Below are 9,359 nucleotides of genomic sequence, written 5' to 3'. Positions count from 1 at the left end.
AGCTTTCGTGTTTTTTTCCCCCCTAAGCAAAATCTTTAAATGCTATTCCCATTATTCTTTCTGATACCTTTTTTGCAATCACAATGGAATGTATTTTTCGGTTATTACATTTCTTTACTTACCATTGCACGGCTGTAGTTGTTTTATAATTACAGCCGACTCTTATTTTTTTATTTTATTTTTTTTTTGTTTATTCAATATCAGAAGAAGTTAAAGAAAAGAAAAAAAAAATCAAGAAATGGTTTGAGTATTGTCTGAAAACGCTGTGTAATTTATATGTTTCATTAAAATAAAATTCTATCAATCTAATGTTAAGATGGGATTGCTCAAACTTTCAATTAATTCCCGTCTCTTTCCCTGAGCTATTTCCTCAGCGTGACCTAAGTGACCTTATCGTGACCTAAAAAATTATTACCATTGTGGTCTTTAAAGAATTAAAATGGTAAATGATTAGCTATTCAAGTCGAACGTTTAAATAATAAAAGCTCTTCAAAAGAAGAAAGAAATTAAAGTTACAACCTTGGACTTTCAAAGTTCAAGTTTTTAAATTTCGTTTATCATGAAACTTTCTTCCATAGCTTTCCAATGAATGCCAAGTCCGGACTGGCTCCTTCTAGATTTTTCAGCTTAACAATGAAAAGGGGTCCGGGGGTCCTGCCCCGTAAATTCTTTGGTAATTATGTGCTTAGAAATTGCATTTTGCTTTGTTTTGGGACTGAATTTTTTTGTAATGATTCATATTTATGACCGTAATTATTACAGAAGGTCATTTTTGTGATTACAATTTGGTTTTAAGATTGTTTGTACTACTAACTGAACTGTTATTATTTAAAAAAACTGAAACCTTATTTGAGGGGGGAGGGGGCAAGCTTTTCATTGCTCATTCAATTGTCGGTCTGCCCCAGAGAACAAAATAATATTTATCAGCTGCACAAAAACTTTAATGCATTACCTTTTATTTTCTTAAACTGCTTCTCATTCGTTTGGCAATTTTACAAGTTACCGGTTGACATTTTGAAATGCGGGACAATACTTTGCATTTACTTAGTTGTGTATTTTTTTTTTTCTGGGCACAAATGTCTTAGTCACACATCTAAACATTTCCTTTAAGAAATTTAAAACAGTTTTTTTAGAAAGTTTTTGAATAACTAATGATAGGATGCTAAGGGGGAAAAGCATTCTTTGGTGAATCATCACTGCTTCACGCTTCATTGTAACTGAATAAACTTTTTCCATGCATCAAAATAACTATCCGTCATATATGGAACTGCCCTATTTTATTTCCTTCTTTATTTTTAACTTTCCCTTCAAAAACATTGAGTAATTAAAAAGTACATTTGGCTAATAATAATAATAATAATAATAATAATAATAACAATAATAATAATAAATCTTGTGAAAGAGTTTTAGTTTTCGGAAAAAAATGTGAGTTGACATGATGAAAAATTTCTTTTTTTACTAATTTATTTGCAAAACTGTCTCATTTTGTGTCTTTTTTTTTCTCTTTCTCTCTTTTTTTCCCCTTCTTTGAAGTGATATTTTTTGTACAAGGACTTCGAAATTCTGATCTTCAACCTTTTTATACGACGGAAGTGAAGTACTAATTGTTTTTTAATGGTTACCAAAATCAATGAAAAATAAGTCATTATCGAGTTGGTTTTGCTAATAAATTTAACGAGTTAATTTCAAGGCTGAACCTCATTAAACTAACAAAAAACTAACTTTGTAACTACTACTATATAACTACTATCATTTTGCATTGTTTTTGGCAATAATTAAAAAGGGGATATTTAGAGCATTAATTAGTTTTCCCGTCGTTTATAATCTGATTTTTCATTAAAATATACAGTTATGCAGTGAATATGCCTAAATCAGGAGCAGAAGGAACAAGAGCGTGGCGTGAGAGAAAACGTGCTGGTGAAGTGACAATTCAGAATGTAAAAACAAATTCACTTCTATTACGTGTCTTTACGATACACATTTCTTTTTTTGGAAATGATAGGATTTGAAAAAATAATAATGAAAAAAAATTAAAAAATACATCGCAGAAAAAGGGGGGGGGGTATTAGAGCAGCAGGGCTTAGTGTCCAATCAAATAAAAAGTAATATGTCTAAGAGTGAAATATGAAGTCAATACTTAGTCTGTGATTGCAATCACTCAGGGTAACTTTGAGCCACAATTTCTGTGTTTTAAACTGTCTATTCATATTTTTTTTTTCGTTTACTTCTTCTTCTTCTTCTTTTTTTAATGATATAAAGCAGAAGAAACACTTCTAAACTACTATATAGACTATAAAAATCGCCCGTCAAGATATGATGGATGAAAATTGCTTCTCTTCTACATTTTAACGAAGCAATTGCCTGTTAGGTGATATTTTAATAGTTGAAATTTGAACCCTTATTCCAGTGGAATAACCCTCAACTCCAGTAGATAGCGTTCATAGTTAACCGCCTTTTCGTTTCTTCATTCCTCTGAAATGACACAGTCTTGTCAAAACAAAGCATTTCCTTACATGTCAAACTTTGCCAGAACATTTTATCATATTATAAATAACTTACTGAATTTTTGGTGCTTCAACAATGAAATAATACCGTCACACATGCTATGGCGCGAGTTTCATTGCTGGTGACGTCATTGCTGGTTACTGAATCAGTGATATTGGCTATTATATATATGAGAATTCCAAAATCAAGAAATATTTATTAAATACATACACTCACGCGTACAAAAATGTTTACATACACTATCTCTCCCATAGTTTCATTTAAAATTAAGGATAGAAAAAAATTACAATTTGTTATACAGTTATTTAATTAGACGCGCAATGAAGTTTGCGTCGTTCACACATCAGGATTTTTTATTTGGCGTTTATGCTTTGTTAGTTTTATGAAAAAAAAAAAAAAAAAACATTTATTTTCAAATGTTTGACATCTTGTTTTACTTTTTACCATGAATTGTTCACTCATAAATTTTTGAAGCGATATTTTATCATTGCTCCATTATTCTCATGAAACTGTTACTGTATTTCCATAAAACTCTGTTTCTCTCATTGTTTTACAAACTTTTCTTTCCTGGAACAATGCATGGAAAAAGTGACATTTTGTAACTTTACATCACCCGAAATTTAGAGACACTAAATTCTACGCCAAAATATTGAATAAAGCAGGAACTGATAAACGCAGAGGCAGAATAGGCAAAGTCTTTTAAGGAAATTTATTTTATCAAGATTCAGAATAATCAATTACACGTACACGTTGAATCCAGATTTAACATGAGTCTCTAAGACTTAAGCTTTAATATCCTAGTTTCTTGACTTATAAGTTTACTACTTTTCCTTTTTTTTTTTTTTTCAATTATTTTATTTACCTTAAAACGAAAGATTTTAATCCATAAGGTTTAGATGTCTAAAACAACCACAATCTAAAACAGCGATTCTTAACCACAGTTCCTGCGGAATGGCACTTTTCTGAGGAAACATTTGCCCCGTTCACGGAATTTGTACTCGTCCGCCTAAAACAATTTTCTTTTAAAAGAAAATGCAACTAATAATATTTTGCACGATATTTTAAACGTTAATTCTGAAATTATTTTGCATTAGTTTCTGGAATTTTTCCCAGACTGAATCCATATCGTCCCCTTAGAGCAACAGTTGGATATCTGCTGATGTATCTCTGGTATTTTGAGGTTTTGATGTGTTACGGCTGCGGAGTCGTTTTTTTTTTTTTTTTTTTCAATTTTTCCTTGTTATGGGAAGGCGGAGGGGGAGCCCGAAACGGTTGAAATATTAGTTCCTTTTTATAAAATTTTCGCGTCGTGTTTTATTGCAAACATAAGATGCGTACAACATTGGAAATTATAATTGAAAATCAAATTTTCCTGTTATTGCGATTTTTAAAGCGAGGTTACTCAGAAATCCCATTTTTTTTAAAGAATGAGATGGATTAAGTTGCTCTCCTTTTAATGTTTAACAAATTAATGTTGATCGAATCTTGTAAATTCAATTTTTGTAAGTCGTAACTTACAAAACAATTTTGAAAGAAGGTCCGACCCCCCAGTAACAGACACCGAAAAATCTAATGATACCCAGTAATAGATAGGATGAAGAAAGGATGGAACAAAATTCCCTTTTTATCTTCAAAATGTACAAAAATCCTTTATTTTTTAGCACTAAAGCCTTATTAAATTAAAATGTGCATGAAACACCCAGCTGACCTCGTGGTGGCTGTTAGTAACCTGCCACCACTGCTTTACCAACTTGCTCATAAAATTCACTCTGATACACCAGATGATTGTACCGTATTCACGGGCCACGGCAACATCAGTTTTACCGCCTAAAATTCTTGTTATTTAAATCTAAACTTATGACTGTCTGCTACTGGACCCTCGTCTGTTACTGGTGCTGTTACCCTACTTTAATCCTGCAAATCCCCCCCCCCTCTTTATCTTATATTATATTTCCTCAATAAAATTTCAATAAAAATAGGGTACTTATGCTGCTGAAGAGAGGATGGGTATACATTCGTCAGAAGCAAATTTAACACAAAATGCGGCGGTATACAGTTTTTTACGAATAATTTTGAAATTATACCTATATTCCTTCTTCTCTCAATTTTGAATTTAAATTTATTGACTTCTTTAAAGTTAAACTTAATATGAAGATTTTTAAGATTAACTTCTATTGAGCATTGTAATCAAGAAATCATATACTGATTTTATTTCATACCTTTCAATGAGAGCTAAGATCTTGAGATTTAAAAAACATTTTTTATATTTTATTGGATCTTTTGGATTAGTGCTTTCACGCAAAAACGTATATGAATTTGCCGCCCTTCAGAAGTTTCCATCCAAGCTACGGGCCCCGACTTGCCTTAGGGACACATTTCTTTTACTATTTTATAACTGAATTCAAATTAAAAAAATAATAATAATTTGAATTTTGACATCTGGAATTCAAATTATGTTTTTCGCAATAAAAAGTGTGTGTGTTTGTGCCTGTGTGCGGGCATGAGTGTGTGGGTATGTGTGTGTGTATGTGTGTGTGCGCGCACTATTTTGGCGATGAAAATTCTCAGAGTTAAACATTTTTCATATCAATCTACGATAATATTGTTACAAATCCTGTAAATAGTAATTATTGTAGTAACTTAATCTGTAAATAGTTTCCCGTAATGAATATACAACCCCTTTTCATATGGCTAAAGTATACGACCCCCTATTTTCCTTTTTGTTCATTGATAAAATTTGATAACGGTCTACTATTTTCCAGAAGCGTGTGGAATATTCGAGAGATTTCTTTTCGGTGTGTATAAAAACCGTTACGCTGGATAAAGAGGAGAGTTTCGATTGAGGTTTCGAACGGAGAGCGTATTTGCTCTGTTTATAGCGAGGCATTTCGCTGTGTTGTTTTCGTATTTGGAAGTAAATACGTATGTAACCGTTAAGTTTACGGTGTTGAGTGATATTTGCTTAATTGCTGATGATTAATTTAGCAGTTGTTAACGATTTCTCCTGTACATAGTGTAAATAAAGCTCCTGTGTTTTTATCAAGAACTGTGTCTTCATTTCAAGAAAGTGGAAGTCGCACCGAATCCGTTAAAATTGGCGCCCAACGTGGGGCTTCTTCTGGACTTTCTTGGAGTAAGTGTGACTTTGGACATTTTTTTTCATAAAGACTGTTTGAATTTATAGACTTTGTTTTTATGGTGATTTCTCGCGCAATGGATGACCAATTAAAACAACTTCTTGAAGCAATTAATGCTGTGAAAAGTGACTTGACCGAAAGTTTGGCGGCTAATCAAGAACAATTAAAAAATGATATGGCGGCTAATCAAGACCAATTAAAAAATGAATTGACTGCAAATCAAGTACAATTGAAAAATTAATTGGCGGCTAATCAAGAACAATTGAAAAATGAATTGGCGACTAACCAAGAACAATTGAAAAATAAATTGGCGACTAACCAAGAACAGTTAAATAGTGATTTAACTGCTAAAATTACTACAAGTCAAGATGAAATAAAAAGTGACCTAACGTCGATGAAAACCATGATGGAGAATCAACTAACCGCCATGGGAGATAAAGTTGATGCTCTGGAAGAAAAATTTGATACTGTGGAAGAGCGTATCGCCAATGTGGAAAATAAGTTGGAAGAAGAAGACAAGAAATTTACTTAATTTAAGGAAGAAATAATTAAGGAAGAAATAATTTATAACAAGACCCAATTCATGATAGTGGCGGAAGCGAACGGATGGGACTCTGCTACCAAGGCCTGCCATCTTGCAGCATCCCTGAGAGGTGACGCAGCGGACATTCTTCAGACCCTTCCGGACAGCCAGCGCCTGGATTTCGCCGCTCTCACATCTGCGTTGGAGCTTCGCTTCGGTGAGAAGTGCCAGAAAGATTTCAGCCGACTCCAGTTGAAGTCCCGTTTCCAGAAAACCGGGGAAACCCTGCAAGAGCTTGCGGCGGACATCGAGAGACTGTCTCATCTTGCTTTTTGCGACTGCCCTGCGGATGTTCGAGACAACCTGGCACTCAACTACTACATCGACGGGGTTCGAGATCCGGAAATCCAGAAAGCTCTACGGATGGCGGATGTCAAAGACCTGAATTCTGCTGTTGTGTATGCGATGAGATACGAGGCCGCCCAAGAAGCAACCCGTGTGGATCGCCATCTAATCCGGACTCAGGAAGCTGATGAGTCTAATTCCAGGTCGTCCCACCTCGCTGAACTTGAGAGACAACTCGGTGACTTGGCAAGACATCTGAGCAGCATAACAGCCCAAAAGAAACAAGAGCAGAAGTGCTGGAAATGCGGTAATGAAGGACACCTGCGAAGGAGTTGTCCGGCTCGCCAAGCTACGCGAGGGAAAGAAATCACCTCCACCAGGGCTCTGCAGATTTCCTCTACTAGTAGTGGCAGTGATGGACTTTTCATTTACGCACATGTAAATGGGAATCCTTGCAAACTGATTGTCGACACTGGAGCCAATGTGACAATCATTAGGTCAGATGTGGCTCGTGAATTTGGATTGAAACTATTGTGGACATCGCCACGCGTAAGTCTCCAGACTGTGACAGGTGACAAAATTGAGATTGAGGGTAAAGTGGACTTGGAAATAGTGTTTGAGAATGCCACCTACCATCATACGGCATTCGTTGCTGATATTACGGACCCCTTCATTCTCTGATTGAACTTTTTAAAGAAGTATGACTTCAACCTCGACTTCAAGACTAATGAGCTGCACTCGATGAGAGAAGACATAGCCGTTTTCCCCGCGGAAAGTGATGTAAAATCCGCTCATCAAATAATAGCCCAAACAGATTTATCGATTCCCTCAAGGTCAGAATCATTAATACCTGGCTCCATTGAAGAAAGCAGTAGTTTTCGATTTGGACTCATTGAATACCCTAACCTAAGCAATAGCCTAAAAGGAGTGCTGGTAGCATCTACGCTTGTGGACCTTTCTAAGGATGTAATTCCTGTGAGAGTCGCCAACGTGAGTGAAAGGCCAAGGAATATCCGAAAAGATGAAGTGTTGGCAACTTGTACTCCGGTAAACTGCATCATTAGAAGAATCAATTCCCCCGAGACTGTGTCTTCTTAGTCCTTGACATCGAAGTTAATTGGGAGTGCGCCATTATCGAAAGATCAAAGAACTGCTGCGGAACAATTGGTGGACGACTTCAAGCATCTGTTTTCATCTACATCGGAGGATGTGGACCGGACGAATTTAACGCAGCATAGGATCTACACTGGAGAACACCTCTCTATTAAACAGCATCCAAGACGACTACCGTTCGCCAAGAAGGAAGAGGTTGAGACCCTCCTGAAAGAGATGAAGGAGAACGATGTAATCGAACCTTCATCCAGTCCTTGGGCGTCTCCCATCGTCTTGGTCCGAAAGAAAGATGGCTCCACCAGATTTTGTGTCGATTACCGACGGCTGAATGAAATCACCAAGAAAGACAGTTACCCTCTTCCACGGATAGACGACACCTTGGACACTCTTTCCGGACACAAGTGGTTTTCGACCCTGGACTTGAAGAGCGGCTACTGGCAGGTTGAGATACACACTGATGACCGAGAGAAGACAGCGTTTACAACTGGACAAGGCTTATGACAGTTCAAAGTGATGCCCTTCGGCCTCTGCAATGCACCAGCTACGTTCGAGCGTCTTATGGAGACAGTGTTAAGAGGACTTTCCTACGAATCCTGTCTGGTCTACTTAGACGATATCATCATCGTGGGACGCAGTTTCGAAGAACATCTGGCAAATCTTAGGAAGGTGCTGCAGAAGCTTAAGGAAGCCATTCTGAAGTGAAGCCCGTCCAAATGTAATTTGTTCCGCCGGGAAGTGAACTACCTTGGTCACATCATCTCTTCTGAAGGTGTACAAACCGATCCAGAAAAGGTATCTGCAGTCAAGAGTTGGAGTCGTCCCGAAAACATCCATCAGCTGCGAAGTTTCCTGGGGCTCTGCACGTACTACAGGAAGTTTGTAAAGGGTTTTTCCAACATTGCACGACCTTTGCATAAGCTGACGGAGAGCAAGCAAAAGTTTGAATGGTCCAAAGAATGCGAAGATGCATTTCTACGACTGAAGGAGGCTTTAACATCCACGCCTATCCTCAGCCTGAAAAATCCTTCATCCTGGACACTGATGCGAGCCACGAGGGCATCGGAGCTGTTTTATCCCAAGAGATTGACGGCAATGAACATGTCATCGCTTACTGGAGCAAATGTTTATCAAAGTCGGAGCGAAATTACTGCGTCACCAGAAAGGAGTTACGGACCATAGTGAAAGCTGTAGAACACTTCCATCATTACCTCTACGGCCGAAAGTTTCTGCTTCGGACAGATCATGCCTCGTTAACTTGGCTTTTGAACTTCAGGAATCCAGAAGGCCAGATAGCCAGGTGGAAACAGCTGCTCCAGGAATATGACATGATCAAGCACCGAAAAGGGTTGTCTCACGGTAATGTAGACGCTTTATCAAGGAGACCCTGTCCTGAGAACTGCAATTATTGTTCCCGAATCGAGAAACAGTATGGAACGACTAGCCCTACTGCCTATCAGGTGACAGTGACTCCAACATCTTCAGAATCTGATCCATGGAGTGACGACCAAGTTCGAAAAGATCAACTTGAAGACCCCGACATGAAACCAATTTTGGAGTTCATGGAGAGTGACAGCCGGCGACCTAGCTGGCAGGACGTTTCCATCTTCAGTCCTGCAACAAAAAGATACTGGGCTTTATGGAATTCACTCCATTTACGGAACGGCGTACTGTACCGAAAATGGGAATCTGATGATGGCAAAACGTCTAGGTGGCAGTTACTACTTCCCCGATCAAGG

This window comes from Uloborus diversus, chromosome 4 (genome assembly GCF_026930045.1).
Source record: "Uloborus diversus isolate 005 chromosome 4, Udiv.v.3.1, whole genome shotgun sequence".
Classification (NCBI taxonomy): Eukaryota; Metazoa; Arthropoda; class Arachnida; order Araneae; family Uloboridae; genus Uloborus; species Uloborus diversus.
Note: the sequence above shows the minus strand (reverse complement) of the source record.